Source organism: Oryctolagus cuniculus, chromosome 12, assembly GCF_051225735.1.
Source record: "Oryctolagus cuniculus isolate XC-2025 breed Fujian yellow rabbit chromosome 12, ASM5122573v1, whole genome shotgun sequence".
Lineage (NCBI taxonomy): Eukaryota > Metazoa > Chordata > Mammalia > Lagomorpha > Leporidae > Oryctolagus > Oryctolagus cuniculus.
In genome coordinates, this window is record NC_142878.1 from 72603516 (window position 1) to 72627918 (window position 24403).

Below are 24403 nucleotides of genomic sequence, written 5' to 3' on the forward strand. Positions count from 1 at the left end.
CGTGAACTTGCAATTCTGACAGCGGCTTGTATCCCCTTTGCTTATCAACTACTATTCCCTGTGTGACTTGGGACGTTCTGTTGCTATACCACCATCTTTGGCCCTCTTCTCACAATGTAATTCTTAATCCTAAATTTACTTTTAAGATGGAGGTACATTTTATGATTAAAGAGGGAAGCCAAACCCTACTTAGAAAATGTACAATGTTCTTTGCAAACAGACTTTAAACATTTTATTATATATTATTGCTTATAATAAACCAGTTTTAACTCTGTTTTGTAATATATCAAAATTTCAAAGGTGTGCCCTTCTGAATATTTCTTTTAAGGGATAATAAGTTTCTAGTCAAAGGACCACTTATTTTTAACTATAAAGGAAAAGTCTCCGGCATAATGTAGGAAAGAATCCTCTCAGACTATCGTATCAGATATTAGATTTGATCTTCATTCTTTTTGCTTGCTTCTTTCTATTCACTGTATGTTATATGGGCAGATTAGAGCAGTGTTTCTTAGTCTAAAAGAAAAAAAAAAACACATTCTCTTCTCACAAGCACAGATATTCCACACTCTTTCTGGTACATTTAAATTTTCCAAGTAAATGAAAATGTTTTGATAAAAACTTTTGTAACATTTTAGTTATCCTTTTCATTTTATTCAAAAGAGAGCAAACAGAAATCTTCCATCCACTACGTCACTTCCCAAATGCCCACAACAGCCAGGGTTTGGTAAGGCCAAAGCCAGGAGCCCAGAACTCAATCCAGGACTCCCATGTTAGTAATAGGGACCCACGTTCTTGACCCATCATCTACTGCCTCCCAGGGTATTCATTAACAGGAAGCTGGTCAGAAGTGGAGGAGGCAGGACTCAAACCAGGCACTATGATATAGGATGTAGGTGTCCCAAGTAGTACCTTATTCTGCAACAAACACCTACCTCTCACAAAAACATTTTAAAGAATCACTTTTTAAAAGATTAATTTAATTATCTTGAAGACAGAGTAACAGAAAAAGAAGGAGAGGCAGAGGAGAAATAGATCTTCATCCACTGGATCACTCCCTGGGTGGTTGTAATGACAGGGACTGTGACAGTCCAAAGCCAAGAGCCAGGCCAAAGCCAGGAGCCAAGAATCCTATCCAGCGCTCTCACATGTGTGACCAGGGCCCAAGCATTTGGGTCATTTTCTGCTGCTACCTCAGATACATTACTAATGAACTAGATCAGAAGTGGCGCAGCCAGGTTTCAAGCCAGTGTTCCAATATGGGATGCCAACATTGCAGGCTGCGCCACAAGACCAACCTGAATAAACATTTTATAGTCTTTCAAATTCCTCACATCCCCCTCTCCTGGATTTCATATATACTAAGAGTAACACCTCATTTAGAAGTACAAATCATTTTTAACAGATTTGTTTATATCTATCTATCTATCTGGGGATCCTTTTGCAATTTTCTTATACTCCTCAATGTCCTTTACCTTAACTGGTCAGACTGGACTGTGGCTTGTCTACATGTTTAAAAATGGAGCAACTCCTCCACTATAGGTGTCTCCTCCTTTTCTACCATGAACCGATGCCTTGGATATGGAGCAGGCCACAAAGAAGTCAGCTTATCCATACAGAAGTGTACAGAGGAATTACCTGTGATACAGACAACAAGAGTAACTAGTGTCAGATTATATTTGGTTGGCCAAGGACCTGTAGTCAATCAAGTCTGCAGGGCATGATAAGCCACAAGCAGGTCATTAATAATGAGAAACTTTGTTCTTTGTTATTAGTATTAATTAGGTTTTTGTCACTTTAGCTAAAATACTTGAAAGAAACTTCTTGGGAAGAAAAGTTTGTTTTGGTTTACATTTTGAAGGTTCACAGTTCAAGATCAGGTGATCCCATTAGTCTGGCAACTGGTAGAGGCGGACAATGGCAGAGTGTGTGTGGAGGATTGATCACGTGGTGAGCCGGGAAGCAGAGAATGAAGATAGGCCAAACTTGCCTTAAATAAAAAACCCTTTTCTGAGAAATAGTTCCCATGGGCAAGCCCAGTGACCTACAGATTTCCCGTTGGTCCTACCTCCTTTCCACTGTGATTACTTCAGGTCTTCACTCTAACCCATCAACCATTAGCATTAATCCATTAACTGTTAACACGAAAATCTGAGTTTAAATGTCTATATGAGTTTGGGGAGTCAAGTTCAGTTTAATCCATAACACTGTTTATTATCATCGGGAAAACCTATCAGGCTCTGCTATCTAATCTGCCATCATTTAAACAGAACCAACAAGGCAGGCTTTTATCTTAGGAGTTAAGATATCACTTAGGACCTGCATTGATATCAGGGTGCTTGGGTTCAAGTATTAGCTCCACTTCTGATTTTAGTTTCTAGCTAGTGTGCACCTGAGGAGGCAGCAGGTGATGGCTCAATTCCTTGAGTCCCTGTTACCTATATGGGAGTCCTGGAATGAGTTGCAGGTTCTGGGCTTCAGGCTGGCCCAGTGCCAGCTGTTTCATTCATCTGGGGAGTGAACCTGGAGATGGAAGATCTCTCTTTCTTTCTCTTTCTCTGCCTTTCAAAAATACTACATAAGCATTTTAAAATAAACAAACACCACCAGCAGAAAAGCTACCAGATACATTCTTCAACAGTACCTTCTCCAAGATATTTATAATTGAAAAACTTTACATATTGTTTCAATGAGCTATGCTAACTCTTCTCTTGCCAGTTTGCTTTTGAAGCTTAGCCATATTGACTGTGAGATGATGCAGGATATATAAAAGCATTTGTTCTAAAATTTCTATAGTGTTACATAAAATATAAAGGGGAACTATAGGGAATTGAAGGAAGAAAGGCAGTGATAAAATAGAAGAGAAGAATGTAAGAAAGGGAATGGACAATGATGAGAATGAGTATGTGTATGAGGCTAAGAGATTTTAGCCTGAGGGAAACATTGCTTTTTAATCAATCTTCTTGCCTTCTTTAGCATCCTCCTCTAATTTAGCTTGTCCCAAGCCAGAGCAATCCAGAAACTGCAATATTACCCATATAATCCTTTGCTTGAAACTTTAAAAAAAACTTTATTTATTTATTTATTTATTTATTTAATTTGAATAGCAGAGATCCTGGGACTCAATCTGGGTCCCCCGTATGGGTGGTGGGTGGCAGGTACCCAACTATTTGTGCCATCACTTACTGCCTTCCAAGGTGTGCATTAGCAGAGAACTGGAATGGAGAATGGAAGCAGAACTCAAACCCAGGCACTCTGATACAGGATGTGAGCATCTCAAGCAGTGTCTTCACTGCTAGGCCAAGTGTTTGCCCCTGCTTAACATTCTAGAGAATGAAGTCCCTCTGTGACCTGACCCCAGACTGTTGTGTTAGCCTCATTGACTGCTACCATTATCCTTATGCGTAAAACATTTTCATCTCCTTTGAGATTTTGAAGAACAACATATATGTCATTCCTCTGTGCCTTCGCACTGTCTATGTCCTCTATCTGGCAAATATGCTTCTTTTCTCTGTTGGCCAGTGATTCTCCAGTACCTCCTCTCTGATGTCTTCTATACTTTCAGTGAAAGTCAAAAATTTCTTCTTATACAAAACACTGGACATAGTATTTCCATTATAATAAACAATGTTGTGGAGTTATTATTGGTTTTGCATTTGTTTCCTAACTGATTTGTGAACTCATTGTGGGTAGGAACCATGATTTACTTGTCACTTTGTCACCTGTATCTGACACTGTGCCTGATAAATGTAGGCTGTTAGAGAATGTTGGTTGACCTAAATTGAACAGCCAAACTAACAAGAATTCACCAGTCTTTCACTTTGAAGACTCTTGTGTCAAATAGGCTGCTATGTTATGAATAGCGTGAAATGTAATTTATCTTCTGTAGTGAAAAAATGTTTTCATGGAAGAAAGCCAGGTCAAATAATCATGCTCTCTCATTTCCATTTAGATAAAGATATCCCAAAGGCAAAGGTAATGGACTGAAAACTTGTACATTAGTCTTTTTATTTAGAAGGAAAAAAAGGATTTTAAATTTTTTATAAGCTATTTCAAAAAAGTAAGTTGCTGTGCAATGTTGTACTTCTGAAAATAATGTCCAGAGGAACAGCAGCTCTAGAGAATATGAAATCCTACTATGGCTAGATTCCATTTTCATTTTGGCAACAGCCACAGCTGTGTCCAGCCCAGCGGATGATAGAATGCAGTTGCAGATTTGATATGGGGAAAAGGAGAGATTTCCTGACTTGAGGTAGTTGGTGCCTAGACAACTAGTCCCTCCCCTTTCTTTACTTCCTCTGAGGCAAACCCTTTCAACACCACCAAGAAATATATTGGTGAGTTAGGCAAGAAACAGGATTTGAGTTCTGTTTGTATTCTTGAAAATAATCTTCTGTATATAAAGATAGTTAAAAATCTTAGTGAAGAATGGGATGAGAGAGGGAGTAGGAGATGGGATGGTTTGCGGGTGGTTGGGTGGTTATGGGGGGAAAAACCGCTATAATAAAAAAGTTGTACTTTCGAAATTTTTATTTATTAAATAAAAGTTTTCCCCAAAAAAAGAAAATATGGTAAAGGGCCTTAAAAACTAATATGAAAATATTACATTGTGCATCTCTAATTCTTACCAAGTATGTCTTTGTATTTGGACAAGTACCAAGTTAAGCCATAGAGAAATGTTTTACTTTGAAATTTTTTATATAAATGATACTTTACAATATATCCAAGACAAAAAAACACAATAATTCCAATTTAATTATGTTCTCTTTTACCCCCCAAATATTATTTGCCTGCTGCAAATGACACACTGGTCTTAACAAACCATGTTTTATGGAGAAGATAATTTGAAGTCCTATATTCTGCATTTGGCTTGGCTAAACCCCATCTGTTGAGGGCATTTGGGCAATGTACTAGTGGATGGCAGATCCTTCTCTCTCTCTCTCACACACACACACACTGTGTCTTTCAAATAAATAAATAATTTTTTAAATCAGAATAAAATTCAAAAAGATGATTAAATGTAACAAAGATGGTATAATAAGCATGAATGTCTAAGTGTCAAATAACATAACCACATAATGTGTATTACAAAAGTCATTAGAAGTACAAAGAGAAATTTATAGAAACTAAATCTTCAAATATTCAGAGTGTCCTTTAACATATTACTTTTTGAAATTGGTGGATCAAGCGGACAGGAAAAAGATATTTGAAGGCAAAAATGAAAAATAATAAAGCAATGATACATACATACATCAAACAGAGTCTGGACTGTGCAAACATTCTTAGAAAATTTGAAAACTTTCATCATGTGGTAAATCATAAATTCTAGTAAGTAAAAATTTCAGAATTCACATTCTGTGTCCAATATGTAGTAAAATTAGAAATTACTACAAAAGGGTAGCACAGAATATTTATTCTCTCTCAGAAATTTACAAAACAAATAAAATTTTCTTGAGCTAAAGAAAAAAACCAAATAGTTTATGAATCTATGAATAAAATATTGAATATACAAGATATCAAAACATGTTAGGCTATGATACATGTTTTTATTTTTAAAAAAAAGATGAAAAACTAAGATGCAACTGGATTTTTTTAAATAACAAACTAAACCAAAAGAAGAGAGAAAGCAGGGATTTGTAAAGATTACATAATTAAAGATTATATATTTAATGGAGTAGAAAAATTTTCTAAAATGGATGATAGATCAGAAATAGTTCCTTGAAATGACCAAAAAACTGACACATGACTCCCCAGAAAACTAGGATATAGTGCACATGTTCATTTATTGAGTGTTAATTTTTCAGCTTGTCCAGCATATTTTCATTTGGAGTTGTTGCTCATCACATAGCTCTGCTTCTCCCACATCAGAACAATTTCATTCCCAGGCTGGCCAATTATCTTGGATAGAATAATTTATCTACAGTTGGGTATATGACATAGCCATGCCCAATGAGGATCCTTTTGGGAAGATTAAAATTGACCCTGGGAGAAACAAGCTCTCTTATCTCTTTTCCTAAGACATCAAATTCTAAAGTAAAAATAACACCAGAGTTCCAGGACCCTCTTTACTGCTTTTAGAATAGAACCTGGGCTGGCGCATGGCGCAGTAGTTTAATCCTCTGCCTGCGGCGCCAGCATCCCATATGGGCGCCGGTCCGTGTCCTGGCTGCTCCCCTTCAATCCGGCTCCCTGCTAATGCACCTGGGAAAGCAGTGGAGGATGGCCCAAGTACTTGGGCTCCTGCACCCATGTGGGAGGCCTGGAAGAAGCTCCTGGCTCCTGGCAGCAGCCTGGTCCAGCCCAAGTTGTTGTAGCCATTTGGGAAGTGAACTAGTGAGTGGAAGACCTCTCTCTGTGTCTCCCTCCTCTGTAACTCTGTCTTTCAAATAAATAAAAAAATAAACTTTGGGAAAAAAACAACTAAGCCCACTGAGGCCCTAAGAAAAAGATGCTTATTTCTGCCCACCTACCTTTAGCCTCAGAAAGAAGAGGCTGGATAGAACATCCTCAGCAGATAAGACCTGGAAGACCTGTAAAGTTACCTGTGTAACCCTCATACACTGAGGGTGCCCAATCTGGGCAGACTATTGTGGCCTAACTCCTGTACAGCACCCAGATACTGACAGGCACCCAACCATATTATGGGGCATGTTGCACCATACCCAACTGAATCCACAGGGGTGACCCCATCCTCACACAACTCATGAAAACTGGCACAGACTTCATACTCTTAGCCAGTTACACCATACCCAGAGCTGCCAACTAATCTGCTCCATCAAAGGGAGCTTCAACCCAAAAGGCAATGCAATCCTCAAACTCCTGTAACCTATGCTACTGAGATTCTACAGATTTGGTTTTGGTTTTGGTTTTGGTTTTGGTTTTTTGTTTTGTTTGCCTTTTTTTTTGTTTTTTTTTTTTTTTTTGGACAGGCAGAGTTAAACAGTGAGAGAGAGAGACAGAGAAAGGTCTTCCTTCCGTTGGTTCACTCCCCAAATGGCGCTACAGCTAGCGCGCTGTGCCGGCCCGAAGCCAGGAGCCAGGTGCTTCTTCCTGGTCTCCCATGCAGGTGCAGGGCCCAAGGACTTGGGCCATCCTCCACTGCCCTCCTGGGCCACAGCAGAGAGCTGGACTGGAAGAGGAGCAACTGGGACAGAATCTGGTGCCCCGAACGGGACTAGAACGTGGGGTGCCGGCGCCGCAGGCTGAGGATTAGCTGAATGAACTGCGGCACCGGCCAAAGATATTGTTAACATTAATTATAACTGAGGAAACTACATGAACACTGTATTAAAATACATACCTGGAACCAAAGACAATGAAGCATATCCAACTAGCACCCAAGAACACATTGCAGCAAAATTTATTTGTTTATTTGAAAGTCAGAGTTACACACAGAGAAAAGTTGAGGCAGAGAGGGAAGGAGAGCTCTTCCATCCGCTGGGTCACTCCCCAATTGGCTGCAAAGGCCAGAGCTGTGCCAATCCAAAGCCAGGAGCCAAGTGCAGGGTCCCAAGGACTTGGGCCATCTTCTACTGCTTTCCCAGGCCACAGTAGAGAGCTGGATTGGAAGTAGAGCAGGTGGATCTCGAACTGGCACCCATATGGGGTGGTGGGACTGCAGGCAGCGGCTTTACCTGTAAGCCACAGCGCTGGCCCCACAGCAAGTCTTTTACACCAAAAGCTATCCTATTAAATTGGTATAAGCAACTGACTCATTGTACAGTGACTAATCATGAGGCGCAAGGAAAATGAAAAAATATGATAACATAATGCCTCCATATTAACACAACTCTCAAGAAACAGAACAAAAAAAGGGAAATCAATGAATTTGTTAGACAGTTCTATATAATGATTTTAAAGAAACTTAATGAGATTCAGGAGAATATAGACAATTCAATATTATGAAGAACACTCATGATATGGATGAGACATTTTACAAAGAGGTAGAGATGATAAATAACAACCAATCATGAATGAAATTAAAAATACAATGGAGAGCCTCAACAATAGAATTGAGTAGACAGGAGAAGTTGCGAGTTTTAAGACAGGCCTTTTAAAAATAGTCAGGGGCTGGCATTGTGGCACTATGGGGTAAGCTGCCACCTGAAATGTAAGCATCCCATAGGGGCACCAATATGAGTCCTGGATGTTTCACTTCTGATTCAGCACCCTGCTAAATGTGTCTGGGAAGGCAGAGGAGGATGGCCCAAGTCCTTGGGCCCCTGCACCCACATGGGAAACCCAGATGAAGTTCCAGGCTCCTCCTAGCTTTGTTCTGGCACAGCCATGGCCATTGTGACTATTTAGGGGAATGAACAAGAAGATAGAAGATCTCTCTCTCTCTCTCTCTCTCTCTCTCTCTTTATATATATATATATATATATACATACATATATATATATCTTTCTCTGTGTGTGTGTGTCTACCTCTGTCTGTAACACTGTCTTTAAAAAAAATTAATTAATCCTTTAAAAAAACCCAGTGAGAGAGAGAGAGAGAGATACAGGAAAGAAAAAATGAAATATAAAAAAATTTAAAAGAGCAAAGAAGACTTTGAGACTTATTGAATAGAAGAGAAAGGAAAAGGAATAGAAAAAAATCTGTTCAATGAAATAACTCCTGGAAACTCTATATGTTGGGAAACTTGTAGACATCTGTTTCTCAGAAGCCCAAGGGAGCATAATAGGTTTAACCAAAAAAGATATTATCTAAGGTATATTACATCACAATGCAGATCAAAAACAAAGTTCTTTTTTAACTTTTATTTAATACATATGAATTTCCAAAGTACAGCTTTTGGATTACAGTGGCTTTGCCCACCAAAAACCTTCCCTCCCACCCGCAAACTCCCATTTCCCACTCCCTCTCCCATTCCATTCACATCAAGATTCATTTTCAATTCTCTTTATATACAGAAGATCAATTTACCATTATTAAGTAAAGATTTCAACAGTTTGCACCCACACACAGAAACACAAAGTGTAAAGTACTATTTGAGTACTAGTTATAGCATTATTTCACATTGGACAACACATTAAGGACAGAGATCCTACATGGGGGGTAAGTGCACAGTGACTCCTGTTGTTGACTTAACAAATTGACACTCTTGTTTATGGCATCAATAATCTCCCTAGGTTCTTGTCATGAGTTGCCAAGGCTATGGAAGCCTTTTGAGTTTGACAGCTTCGATCTTATTGAGACAAGGTCATAGTCAAAGTGGAAGTTCTCTCCTCCCTTCAGAGAAAGTTCTCTCCTCCCTTCCTTGATGGCCCATTCTTTCCACTGGGATCTCACTCGCAGAGATCTTTCATTTAGGTTTTTTTTTTTTTGTTTTTTTTTTGTTTGTTTGTTTTTGTTTTGTTTTGGCAGAGTGTCTTGGCTTTCCATGCCTGAAATAGTCAAATAGTCTCCTGGGCTCTTCAGCCAGATGTGAATGCCTTAAGGGCTGATACTGAGGTCAGAGTGCTGTTTAGGACATCTGCCATTCTATGGGTATGCTGTGTATCCCACTTCCCATGTTGGATCATTCTCTCCTTTTTAATTCTTTCAGTTAGCATTAGCAGACACTAGTCTTGTTTATGTGATCCCTTTGACTCTTAGACCTATCAGTATGATCAATTGTGAACTGAATCTGATCATTTTGACTAGTGCGATGGAATTGGTACATGCCACCTTGATGGGATTGAATTGGAATCCCCTGGCACGTTTCTAACTAACATTTGGGGCAAGTCCGACTGAGCATGTCCCAAATTGTACATCTCCTCCCTCTCTTATTCCCACTCTTATATTTCACAGTGATCACTTTTCAGTTAAATTTCAACACCTAAGAATAATTGTGTGTTAATTAAAGTTTCAACCATTGGTATTAAGTAGAACAAAAAAAGTACTAAAAGGGATAAATATTAAGTCGTTCATCGACAGGACAAGGGCTGATCAAGTCACTGTTTCTCATAGTGTCCATTTCACTTCAACAAGTTTCCCCTTTGGTGCTCAGTTAGTTGTCGCCAATCAGGGAGAACATATGATATTTGTCCCTTTGGGACTGGCTTAATTCACTCAGCATAATGTTTTCCAAATTCCTCCATCTTGTTGCAAAGGACCGGGTTTCATTGTTTTTGACTGCTGTATAGTATTCTATAGAGTACATTCCCATAATTTCTTTATCCAGTCTACTGTTGATGGGCATTTAGGTTGACTCCAGGTCTTAGCTATTGTGAATTGAGCCGCAATAAACATTAATGTGCAGACAGCTTTTTTGTTTGCCAATTTAATTTCCTTTGGGTAAATTCTAAGGAGTGGGATGGCTGGGTTGTATGGTAGGGTTATATTCAGGTTTCTGAGGAATCTCCAAACTGACTTCCTTAGTGGCTTTACCAGACAAAAACAAAGTTCTAAAAATAGCAAAAAGAAAAATGAAGTCTCTTATAAGGGAATCCTCAATAGATTAATGATAGAAGTATCAGAGGACAGGATAGAATGGGATAGAATATTCAAAACCCTAAGAAGAAAAAAAGAAACAAAAAAAAAAACAAAATTAGAAGCACCTGCCAACCAAGAATACTATACCCATCAAATATATCCTCCAGAAATGAAGGAGAAATAAAAACTTTGCATGACAAGCAAAAACTGAATTTATTTTCATGAAATTAGCCCTACAAGAAATGCAGGAGTCCTACATTAGAAGTGAAAGGATGATAACTGCCATCATGAATATACAAACCTCAACAGTAGAGCAGATGGAGAAAAGATAAAGAGAAAAAAACCTGATTCATATTTTGTTTTTATTATTTTCTGGATTTTATTTATTATATATTAGTTGTGGGTTTTTAATTAAACTATAGTTCTGTTATCTTTTTTCTACTCATTAAGTTATGTCATCAGTGTATATTGATATTTTAAAATGAGTTGGAAGGCATCTGATTATTCCCTTTCTCTGAAAATACATTTATGCTATTCTTTAAATGGTTAGTAGAATTCACTAATAAAACTATTTAGGTTTTCAGTTATCTCAATGGGAAGATTTTTAAGTGTTTTTAATTTCTTAAGTTTATATAGGTATATTACATTGTCTTTCATTGTCAGCATAGAATTATGTAACATACTCTTTATTTATTTATTTATTTGAAAGGAAGAGTTACGGAGAGGCAGAGGCAAAGTCAGAGAGAGAAAGTCTTCCATCTGTTGGTTTGCTCCCCAAATGGTGGCGACAGAGCTGCGCCAAGCCAAAGCCAAGAGCCAGGAGCTCCTTTCAGGTTTCCCAAGCAGGTACAGGAACCCATGAACTTGGGCCATCTACTGCTTTCCCAGGCCACAGCAGAGAACTGGATAGTAAGTGGAGCAGCAGGGACTTGAACCAGCGCCCACATGGGATGCCGGCACTGCAGGCAGAGGCTTTACCTGCTATGCCACAGTGCCGGCCCCATGTAACATTTTTTTTTTTTAGTGGGGTCCTGGTTTTTTTTGTTTTTGTTTTTGTTTTTTTTTTGTTTGTTTATATATATATTTTTTAACTTTTATTTAATGAATATAAATTTCCAAAGTACAGCTTATGGATTACAATGGCTTCCCCCCCATAACGTCCCTCCAACCCGCAACCCTCCCCTTATCCACTCCCTCTCCCCTTCCATTCACATCAAGATTCATTTTCGATTCTCTTTATATACAGAAGATCAGTTTAGCATACATTAAGTAAAGATTTCAACAGTTTGCTGCCACACAGAAACATAAAGTGAAAAATACTGTTTGAGTACTAGTTATAGCATTAAATCTCAATGTACAGCACACTAAGGACAAAGATCCTACATGAGGAGTAAGTGCACAGTGACTCCTGTTGTTGACTTAACAAATTGACATTCTTGTTTATGGCATCAGTAATCACCCTAGGCTCTTGTCATGAGCTGCCAAGGCTATGGAAGCCCCCTGCGTTCACTGACTCTGATCATATTTAGACAAGGCCATGGTCAAAGTGGAAGTTCTCTCCTCCCTTCAGAGAAAGGTACCTCCTTCTTTGATGACCCATTCTTTCCACTGGGATCTCGTGGAGTTCTTTCATTTAGTTTTTTTTTTTTCCCCAGAGTGTCTTGGCTTTCCATGCCTGAAATAGTCTCATGGGCATTTCAGCCGGATCCCCATGCCTTAAGGGCTGATTCTGAGGCCAGAGTGCTGTTTAGGACATCTGCCATTCTATGGGTCTGCTGTGTATCTCACTTCCCATGTTGGATCGTTCTCTCCTTTTTTATTCTATCAGCTAGTATTTGCAGACACTATTCTTGTTTATGTGCTCCCTTTGGCTCTTAGTCCTATCATTCTGATCAATTGTGAACAGAAATTGATCACTGGGACTAGTGAGATGGCATTGGTACATGCCACCTCGATGGGATTGAAGTGGAATCCCCTGGTATGTTTCTAACTCTATCGTTTGAGCTAAGTCAGCTTGAGCATGTCCTAAATTGCACATCTCATCCCTCTCTTATTCCCACTCTTATATTTAACAGCGAAAATTAGAAATAGAGGTATCCTATTGTTCTGCAATCCCAGTACTAGATTTATAGTCAAAGGAAATGAAATTAGAATGTTGAAGAAACATTTTTAGTCCCATCTTTCTTGCAGAACTATCATAATAGCCAGGGTTTGGAAACAACTGAAGTGTTAATCAACAAGATGAGTGGATAAAAAAATGTGATAAATATGCATAATGGAATACTATTCAGCCATTAAAATACTGAAATCCTGTGCCATGGATGAACCTAAAGGGCATTATGTTAAGTTAAATAAGCCAGCCATAGAAAGATAAAGACCACATTATCTCACTGATATGTAGAAGAGTTGATCTATTATAAAACAGTTGATCTATATGTAAAAAAGTTGATCTCATAGAAGTTAAGAGTAAAATAGTGTTACCAGAGGGTGGAGAATAGAAATGGATTTGTGCAATGGGGATAAGTTAGTCAAAGAGTACAGTTATACAGTAAGATAGGAGAACAAGCTCTGGTGCTCTGTGCAGTAGGGTCACTCTAGTTAGTGTTAACATATATTTCAAAATTGCTAGAAGGTGTTTCATGTGCTCACCACAAAGCAATGATTGATGTGTGAGGTGACAGGTACACTAATCACTAATTTGGTCATTTCACAGCGTACACATACATGTGTTAAACATTGTACCCCTTAAGTATGTCTAATTATATGCCCATCAAATAAAAGCAAAAAGAATTATCAATCTATTCTGTTGAGAATACACTTTAGAGGGCAAGAATGAAAGCAGGGAAATAGGCTATTGTCAAAATCTGGTGAGAAATGACAATACTTTGGATCTGAGTGCTAAAAGTGAAGTAGTTGGGGCCAGCACTGTGGCATAGTGGGTTAAAGCCCAAGCCTGCAGTGCTGGCCTCCCATATGGGCGCCAGTTTGAGTCCTGGCTTCTCCACTTCTTTTTTTTTATAAAAAGCTTCAATTTAATAAATATAACTTTCTTTTTTTTCCTTTATTTTATTTTATTTTATTTTATTTTTGCTTTCAAACTTTTATTTAATGAATATAAATTTCCAAAGTACAGCTTATGGATTACAATGGCTTCCCCCCCATAACATCCCTCCTACCCGCAACCCTCCCCTTATCCACTCCCTCTCCCCTTCCATTCACATCAAGATTCATTTTCGATTCTCTTTATATACAGAAGATCAGTTTAGCATACATTAAGTAAAGATTTCAACAGTTTGCTGCCACACAGAAACATAAAGTGAAAAATACTGTTTGAGTACTAGTTATAGCATTAAATCTCAATGTACAGCACACTAAGGACAAAGATCCTACATGAGGAGTAAGTGCACAGTGACTCCTGTTGTTGACTTAACAAATTGACATTCTTGTTTATGGCATCAGTAATCACCCTAGGCTCTTGTCATGAGCTGCCAAGGCTATGGAAGCCCCCTGCGTTCACTGACTCTGATCATATTTAGACAAGGCCATGGTCAAAGTGGAAGTTCTCTCCTCCCTTCAGAGAAAGGTACCTCCTTCCTTGATGACCCGTTCTTTCCACTGGGATCTCACTCCCGGAGATCTTTCATTTAGGTTTTTTTTTTTTTTTTTTCACCAGAGTGTCTTGGCTTTCCATGCCTGAAATAGTCTCATGGGCTTTTCAGCTGGATCTGCATGCCTTAAGGGCTGAGTCTGAGGCCAGAGTGCTGTTTAGGACATCTGCCATTCTATGGGTCTGCTGTGTATCTCACTTCCCATGTTGGATCGTTCTCTCCCTTTTTTATTCTATCAGCTAGTATTTGCAGACACTATTCTTGTTTATGTGCTCCCTTTGGCTCTTAGTCCTATCATTCTGATCAATTGTGAACAGAAATTGATCACTGGGACTAGTGAGATGGCATTGGTACATGCCACCTTGATGGGATTGAATTGGAATCCCCTGGTATGTTTCTAACTCTACCGTTTGAGGTAAGTCAGCTTGAGCATGTTCCGAATAGCACATCTCTTCCCTCTCTTATTCCCACTCTTACATTTAACAGCAATCATTTTTCAGTTAAGTTTCAGCACTTAAGAAGAATTGTGTATTGATTACAGTATTCAACCAAAAGTATTAAGTAGAACAAACAAAAAAAATACTAAGAGGTATAACATATCAAGTTGCTCATCAACAGTCAGGGTGAGGGCTGATCAAGTCACCATTTCTCATAGTGTTCATTTCACTTTAACAGGTTTCCTTTTTGGTGCTCAGTTAGTTGTCACCTATCAGGGAGAACAAGTGGTATTTGTCCCTTTGGGATTGGCTTATTTTACTCAGCATAATGTTTTCCAAATTCCTAAAAGGGATCACTTTTCAGTTAAAATTTAAACACCTAAGAATAATTGTGTGTTAATTACAGAGTTCAACCAATGGTACTAGAACAAAAAAAATACTAAAATGGATAAAGTATTACATTGTACATCAACCGTGTGTGTAAGGATGAGTGACTGATCCTCTCTATTTTCTGTCTCCCAGAAGCTCTTCTGGTGAAATAGGCCTACATTCTAATCTCTATGTGGTATCCCCTCTTCTAGATGCTGGAATCCCTTCTCTATGAAGAACCGCTCTCTTCACACCTGTTTAGATGCATCAGTCTCTGCAACATTAGGAAACCTGTTTACTTTCCTCAGCCTTTGTCCTCAGTTCCCTGGGAACTGTCTCCGTGGGATTTCCTCCTGCATGGATGCATGTGAGCTAACAGTGTCTCGAGTTGGGAATTACTCAGGCAGACTCATATTCTTTCCTTTCCCCATAGATTAACAACTGGGATCAAGCATCTTCAGAACTATTAGACTTTTCATATTGCTGAAAGTGACTCGCATCAAGAAGAACATAATTCTTACATGCCCTTATGCTAATAATTTCCTTTTCTTCCTAAATTACTCTATTAAAGGCCTGCTTCTGTAATTCCAGCTTGGTGACTCACCCCAAGGAGGTAGTGGGAGGAGGAACTTAGAATGTATTGTGCCCTAGATAAGGAATACCAAGAACAGAAAAACAAGCACGCCGCAAAAAATCCAAAACTGTCTTTTTGTACTCACCTGTGGGTGAAGGGAGATGGAGAGTGTTTTCTTTTTTTTTCAATTTTATTTAAGTTATACAAGTTTCCTGTATTTCATATATACATTATGAACATAGTGATACTTCCCACTCAACCCTCCCTTACACCAACACTCCAACCCTTCTTCCTCCTCACTCTCCTATTCCCACTCTTAATGTTTACAAAGATCTATTTTCAGTTTACTTAATATTCATGGTTAGTCATACACAAAGTAAAAAGTTCAACAAATAATATGAAGAAAAAAACCCTTCCTCAACTGAAGAGACAAGAGTTGTAAACAATCATCATATCTCAAAATGTCCATTTCACTCCAAAACATTACCCTTTAGGCACTCTATTAGTTACCACAGACCATGGAAAACATGATATCTGCCTTTGGGGACTTTTCTTATTGCACTAAATATAATGATTTCCAGTTGCATCCACTTTGTTGCAAAAGACACAATTTCATTTTTTTACCCTTGATTAATACTCCAGGGTGTAAATATACCATAATTTCTTTATCCAGTCATTAGTTGATGGACATCTGGGTTGATTCCATATTTTAGCTATTGTGAATTGAGCTGCAGTGATCATGGGAGTGCAAATAACTTTTTCATATGCTGATTTCTTTTGCTTTGAATAAATTTCCAGGAGTGGGATGGCTGGGTAGAACGGTAGGTCTATATTCAGATTTGTGAGGTATCTCCATACTGTCTTCCACAGTGGCTGGACCAGTTCTCATTCCCACCAATAGTAGATTAGAGTACCTTTTTCACCACATCTTCTCCAGCAGTTGTTGTTTGTTGATTTCTTTGTGAGAGCCATTCTAACAGGGGTGAAGTGAAACCTGATTGTAGTTTTGATTTGCAATTCCCTGATGGCTAGTGATCCTGAGCATTTTTTCAAGTGTCTATAGGCCATTTGAATTTCCTCTCTTGAAAAATGCCTGTTCAAGTCTTTTCCCATTTATTAGCTAGATTGTTTGCTTTATTGTTGAATCTCTTCAGCTCTTTGTAGATTCTGGTTATTAACTCCTTATCATTTGCAAAGTTTGCAAATATTTTCTCCCATTCTATTGGTTGCCTCTTAACTTTGCTGAGTGTTTCTTTGACAGTACAGAAGCTTCTCTGTTTAACGTAATCCCATTTGTCAATTTTGATTTTGATTGCCTGTTTTTCAGGGTTTTTCCAAGAAATGTTTTTCTATCCAATGTTGTGCAACATTTTCCCACTGTTCTCTAATAATTAGATGGTATCAGGTCATAGATTTAGGTCTTTGATCCATTTTGAGTGGGCTTTTGTGTAAGGTATAAGATATAGTTCTAGTTTCTTAATTCTGCATGTGGGGATCCAGTTTTCAAGCACTGTGTTTTGAAGAGACTGTCCTTGCTCCTGGGATTGATTATAGCTCCTTTGTTAAAAATAAGTTGGTTGTAGATGCGGTACCCTAGGGGCTATCTGGTGCCTATGGACCTAATGGAAGAAAAAGGGGCGCGTTTCTCTCACCCCATCCTCCCCACAACAATGCCTGGTGCCAGGCTGAGAGAGGGTGGGCGCCATTCTGGGCCTAAGTAGCAGCTGCAGAAGCCCTTGTACAAATGCACAGCAACTGGCTAAGACAGGACACCATCTTCTCAGCAATACTGGTGATAGCACTGGGGAGACGACAACATTTGGCAGTGGCTCTTGTGTCCTCATGTGATACAGAGATTCTAGTAGAGGCAAAAATCCACATTACCCACTGACTTTGAGCCTGGCTGGGAGGATTGACAGTAGGCTGAGCACCCACATTAAGAGTCATTTCTTAGAAATAGTTAATATTTGAATCTAGGGTTTGAACTTTTGATAATATGAGAATATTAAGTTGGCTTATATTGATACTCTGTGACTTCAACTAAACTTGAGTTTCTTGAGTGCTTCTTTTAATATGAACATATTTTTTAAATAAATTTTATTGTGTATATTTGAGGTTTTCAGCATAACATTATGAGATACATATGGGGGTAGTTTAAGTTAATGAAAGATGAAATTACAGGGTAAGTTTATTATGGTGCAAAATCTTTTGAAATCCATATTTTTTCATGATATGTATTTCTATGAATTTTTGAAGTACCTTTATGTACATAGTAAAATGCTTACTATAGTGTAGCAGAGTAATGTATCTATAATATCAAAAATAATTTTTTGTGTTAAAAGAGCACTTAAAATCTGCTTAACAAAAATCCCTAGTACAAAACAATTCTATTAACTTCAGTCCTTAAGTTGCGCGTTAGGTCTCTAAACTTGTTCATCTAACATATCTGCTATTTTGTTTCCTTTAACCTAGATCTCTAATTTCTTTTCCCCTACTGCCCATGGTAATCATTATTTCATTTTCTTTCTATGTATTTGGGCTCCTTTTAAAATATTCCACATGTAAGCGGCCGGCGCCGTGGCTCAATAGGCTAATCCTCCACCTGCAGCACTGGCATACTGGGTTCTAGTCCCGGTCGGGGTGCCAGATCCTGTCCCGGTTGCTCCTCTTCCAGTCCAGCTCTCTGCTGTGGCCCTGGAGGGCAGTGGAGGATGGCCGAGGTGCTTGGGCCCTGCACCCCATGGGAGACCAGGAGAAGCACCTGGCTCCTGCCTTCGGATCAGCGTGGTGCGCCAGCTGCAGCGCACCAGCCACAGCGGCCATTGCGGGGTGAACCAATGGAAAAGGAAGACCTTTCTCTCTGCCTCTCTCTCTCACTGTCCACTCTGCCTGTCAAAAAATAAAAATTAAAAAATAAAATAAAAAATATTCCACATGTAAACAACATTGGGCAATAGTTTTCTTTGTGTTAGTTTATTTCATGTAACATAAGTTCTTCCAGGTCCATCTGTTTTGGGCAAATTTTTTCAAAAAGTTGTTAAAGGCTGTACTACACACAGACACACATGCTCACTCACTTACATTTTCTGTATCCATTCATCTATCAGTGACATTTAGGTTGTTTCCATATCTTAGCTGTTGTGAATAATGCTATGAATGGAAGAGAGTTTTGTTCAGCCTGCTGTTCATAACTTTCTTTCATAGTAACTTCATATTCCTTTTATTCTAGCCTAGAACAAGACAGTTGATTAGAAAAATGTTTTCCGTAAGAAACTTCATCTGGGCTTAACTACGCTAAGTTAGACTGCTTGTAAACCATACAAAAGGGCATAAAATGTATTCTCTACTATTGAAAATTATGAAATAGAGGTATAAGGTAGCACATAGTCAGTGAGAACATGTTTTATATCTTTGACAGAATTTTCTGACATTTTGTTGTTGATACTAAAATCAAACAAATGGAACAGCAGTATGTCTAGCTGTTAGTTTTGTAAAAATGCTAGACTATAATCACATATTATTTATTTTTCAGGATGACACAGCAATCTAAGAAATTTCAGTCTATAAGATGATTCCAGAAGAAGAACATCAACAGCCTCCCAAAGAATGCATAATTACTTTTAATTCCTTAGTTGAGGTCATGGAAATAAAAATACAAGTGAGTGAGTCACTGTGGATCTTAAGAATCACTGAAATATTAATAATGGGGATAAAATAAACTTCACTGGGACTTTACTGGCTGTCAGTATTATGCCAGTCACAGTTAGTGGTCAGTGAACTCTTAAAGGATGGTTTCTAAAACAATAAAGGGACTCTCTTTGCTTTTCTTCAGACTAGGAAGCTCTGGAAGACGTGTGGTATTAATGGCAAACCTATATGGGGGAGGGAACAAAACAGGTGTCTTCAGAAGTTCATTGAAATGCATACTATGAAAATAATATACATTGAGTTCAAATTTTTTGCTCCAAAATAAACAAATCATTTAATTTGATTTTCCATGAATTTTTGAAGTCCCTTTGTTGAAAAATTTGCACTTACAATATCCTTAATATCTCAGTAAATCAGACCAAATATGCTCCAGAGGAGCATTTAACTTCAGAAGCCCAAGATACTCTCCCAAGGTAATTAACAGGAGGCTACCAAGTCATCACTGACCTCAAAGATTGACTACTCTCACTCTTTACAGTTCAAAGAACCACACACAGTTACTCTTAGTTTTACTTTCTTGCCCACATGGTATTGTTTTAAATTATGAGCATGGGTATCTCACCTGTTAAGAGAGCCTGATTAATTTGTCTGTTGAAGGCCTTCTGCCAGCTCCTTTGCTTGACTGGCTGATGAAAGAGACTAAGGACAAGGACAGTCTTTCTGCGAAGCTTCATGGTATTGCTCTTCTCTCCCCCGACCCCAAGACTAGTCCTAGGACTAGTTTTCTCACTGTTTCTCCACAGGGTACAGAGGGATTGAAACCTTCTAAGAGAGTTTAGACTATTCACCAATGGATAGTCCTGTGCAGCAGAAACTTCTAGACTGGTTACATGTCACTTGACATACTTTTCTGTCTCAACTTCCTTCTCATCTACAGAGAACTGAAGATCCCAAGATTTGCTTTAAAATAAAAGTAAATATAAAAGGCATTTTTCTTAGTTTTTGAAAATATAGGCATTTGGATAACATCATTGCAGATCATACAAAATTATCAGCTTAAAAATTAACCTGCTGTAGATTTATTTAATTCTGAGTTCCACCTGCAGGTGCCTTAGCAGGGCCAGGCCAAAAGATTTCACAAGCATTATACTGCCCGCAGGCCATTTATTTCCCACCCATGGACCATAGACTTTGTTTTATGTAATAGAATTTAAAATAAAGTGCAAATGCAAAGACCATAGTTATATGAGCATCTCTCAGATCAGCAATGTTTATTCTATGACTTAAATTATTATTGATAAAGCCACCAATAGCATTTAGTGAAGGGGGAACTAACATCTTCAAGTATTTATCACATTTTTCAACAAATATTTGTTAAATATAAAGGAGATTTACAAAGTAAAAAGTCAGAAGCATATTGTGAGAATGAATTATTCAGAGAGAAAAAGGGAAAATGGATAGTGCATACAAAAACATGAGAAAACACCTGCTTTCCTATAAATAATTAACTTAATACAGTTCCCAAAAATGTTCCAATGAAATAGCTGTTAACAAGAAATTCAGATTCAATTAACATGCCATTATGGTTTCAGACCTCAGGAGAAAACAAACTGCCTTTCTTCTCTCTACTTCTAAGCTTTCTTCTTTTCTAGAATTGCCTGAGGATGAAGTCATCAGGTTGGAGTTATTTCTTTTTAAGCTTAAAGAAAGATCACAGTAGCTCTCAACAGGTTACAAATGATTCGACACATGATTTCAGAAGCTAGGAAAATTCTAGATGCAGGAACACTTCAAGAATTGATGAAATGATTTCATAACAGGGCAGGCGAAAATTAACAATGCTAAAGCAGGGTCTATTTTAATTAGCTAGGTGCAAGCCATTGCAGAGTCTTCTGAAACAAGGATGGTTGTTGTACTAGACAATTTTCAGATTTCTTTGGTATTCAAATTTGATGTTATTGATTAATTGTGAAAATCCTTTTGTTACCTTATGGTAAAATCTCTAGTTCCATACCCAAGCCCAGCCCATGGTCCAATTTGAAGGATTACAAAGGCACTATCCTGTCCAACATTATTTTCATTATACTCAATAGAAGCAAAATTTTTATTATTCTATGGTCCTTACATGTGATAGAGACCATTTTATTGTTGTATAAGGCTGGGCTTTTCTTCTTAAAAATGAAGAGATGCTCAGTGGTACCTTGTCCTATTTTACTGAAAGGTTCTTGATGTTGAGAGACATCACGGTTTTAGTTGAATCAAACTGGTTAGGTGTAAAAGACTTTAAAAGAGAACAATTTTGTTATCTCTTTGAGTTGTAAGTTCTCAAAGAAAATGATATTTATTTTTATTTTTATCTCTTATAATTGATTTCAAAGAGATGGATGTTGCCACCAGAAATCCTAAGCTCTACTATTTCTCTTTCATTACTAATCAATGAAAGAAAGTGAATAATGACAATGAACAGTAAATACATTCATTTCAGGATTTATAAGAGAATGTCCTGTGCTAGCAGGTTGGAACAAATTACCTTAATATGGAGATATCTGTGCTTATCCTCTTTCTCACCTCTGCTTGTTTAACCTAATAGTTTAGGGCATTGCAAGCTTCTACCAAAGTTCAGTAGAGTGGATTTTTCTGTATTCTTTTCAAGAATAATTTCTTATATTTTTCATAAATACATAACTATAATGAGAGTTACTTTAATTCTTCAGCCTCAGTTTCCTCAATTGTAAAATAAAGGGTAATTTTAAAAAATTCTTTCAATTCTAAAAATATTATCATCAGTGCAGACTTTTTGATGAATGGCAATAACTCTGGGGTATACAGGAGTCTGTGGATAACACCCATATGCCCTTCATCCCGAAAGTACTAGAAATATACTCTACCAGCATAAGGGGGACTTGAGAGAAGTCCCATAACACCTGGCAATCAAGCTTACATAGGAACTAGTCTAGATCAAAACAAGAGAACTGATGTTTTCAGAAAGACTATCTTTATGGGAAAAATAAAATGGAACTTATGATTTTCTGTTGTGTTTGACTTTTAAAAGATTATAGAATTGTTTGGAAGACTTTGGAAGTAAATTAAGAGTTAGTACATGGAAGAATGAATATTGAAAAATTAAGCATTATTAACTCCAGGGAAAATAAAAGTAATACAAAGAAGAAAATAAAATACACATGTGATTCTTCTGTAAACCATATTTATATGTTGGAAATGATATAATATTCCTCTTTTCGGGAGAAGACTGTATTTTTTAAATATATTGAGAAAATGGGTGAGAGGTCAGAGAAAGAAATTATGTGTATATACGGGTGTAAGAGACCTATATCCTAATATTTAAAACTTTTTTTTTGTTTTACTTTTAACACTGATCCCAATTCCCAAGAGGGACCGCTATATTTATTTTTTAAGATTTATTTTAATGAATGCAGTTTCCCTCGGGTGATCACTGATGTCATAAATAAGAGTGTTAATTGTTAAAGGAACAACAGAAGTCACTGTGCACTCACTCCTCATGTAGGACCTCCATCCTTAATGAGATATACTATGAGAATTAATTGCAAATCTTGTTCTCAAACTGTACTCTATATGTTGTGTGTGTGGGGGGGTGCAAACTGTTGAAATCAGTGCTTAACATGGAGTTGGTTCTCTGCATATAAAATCAAACTAAAAATATTTAAAACATTTTAAGATTTATTTATTTATTTGAAAGTCAGAAATGTAGAGAGAGAGAAGAGATCTTCCATCCACTGGTTCACTCCCCAAATGGCCACAATTGTCAGGGCTGGGCCAGACTGGAGCCAGGAGCCAGGAGACAGGAGTTTCATCTGGATCTCTCATGTGGGTGCAGGAGCCCAAGCACTTGGGCCATCTTCCACTGCTTTCCCAGGCCATTAGCAGGGAGGTGGATCAGAAGTGGAGCAGCCAGGACTTGAACCAGCACCCATATGGGATACCAGTACTGCAGAGGGGGTCATAAACAGCTGTGCCACAGTGCTGGCCCCCTTAATTTTTTATATACAGAAATCAACATAACAAATAATATCTAAAATGGCAGTTGCAGTTTGTGCATGCAACTTAGAAGTACGAAAGTAAATGATGCCAGGAGAAACAGCAAAACATATTGAAAGTGTTTGCCTCTGGTAAGTGGGAGTCCACAATGGGGATCCCTTATAATATTTGCTATTATTTGATTTCTCCAATGATGTGAAGTAAATACTACAATAAAAATTGAAATGTTGGTGCTGGTGATGGAGAGCAGTGGGTTAAGTTGCCACCTGTGATGCTGGCATCCCCTATGAGCCCCCATTCAAGTGGATACTTTACTTCCATTCTAGCTCCCTGTTAATGCAACTTGGAAGGCAGCAAAGGATGACCCAAGTACCTGGGCCTTTGCTACCCACCTGGGAGACCCAGTGAACCTGTGGATAGAAGATATCTCTCCTCCCACTCCCCCCCTTATTTTCTCTCCCTCTCTATCTATAAATCTGCATTTCAAATAAATAAATAAATAAATAAATCTTTATAAAATCTTTCTAAAACAGTGTTCTACTTCACAAGACTGGCAGGCAGAATACAGGGTATCCCATAAAAATGTGAATTTCAGATAAATAAAAAATCACTTTTTAGTATATGTTAAATATTGTATGAGGTAAACCTATACTAAAAATATTCATTGTTCATCTGAAACTCACATTTTGTGGGGCATCCCAAAATTTTATTTGCTGAATCTGGCAGACCCTACCATGGCTAAATATTAGTGTGGATCATTCTATTTGCTGGGGTTAGTGAGTAGTAAATACCATTAACCATTTCCTCCCATTCTGGATTTTTCAGGTTCAAGTGAGGTCACTATCTCAATTTCTTCACTCCATTTGCCAAACTCACTGAAGATCTTATTTGGATAGAGGTAATGTATAGGCAAGATAAAACAACAGCATATACTACAAAAATAAGCAAGCAAAACACCCAACCATGTTATCTCTTTGACTTTGCAAGATTCTACTCTCATAATCCCTGCACTATTTTTTTATAGACTATATTTTTTAATGACAATGTGATAGAATGTTCAATTGAATAAAAGGCAAACTAAAAAAATTCTTCCTGATTGGGAATACACATATATACACATTATATAAAAGAATAGCGTTGAAAATTAGAAATCCAAGAACAGAATAGATAATGAAACCATAATCGCTTCTCGGCCTTTTGGCTAAGATCAAGTGATAATGAAACCATATGATTTTTTGGAATTCAGTAAGATTCATAAATTTTTAGTAAAGCTAATCAGCAAAAAATAAAAAGAAAAATCAGAAAGAAGGGGTAGAATTTATATTAGAGCAAAC

The 24403-nt window shown here is 37.8% G+C and overlaps 1 protein-coding gene across 2 annotated transcripts in view; it reads left to right on the forward strand.

Moving 5' to 3' along the window:
• Positions 1-24199, forward strand: part of DTWD1 (DTW motif tRNA-uridine aminocarboxypropyltransferase 1) — a 73768-nt gene extending 49569 nt beyond the window's left edge. For both annotated transcript variants that reach the window (XR_016218098.1, XR_016218099.1), the window contains 2 exons: positions 18937-19062; positions 23895-24199. The gene's annotated coding sequence lies outside the window, so the exon portion shown is untranslated. The remainder of the gene's footprint in view (positions 1-18936; positions 19063-23894) is intronic.
• The last annotated feature ends 204 nt before the right edge of the window (positions 24200-24403 follow it).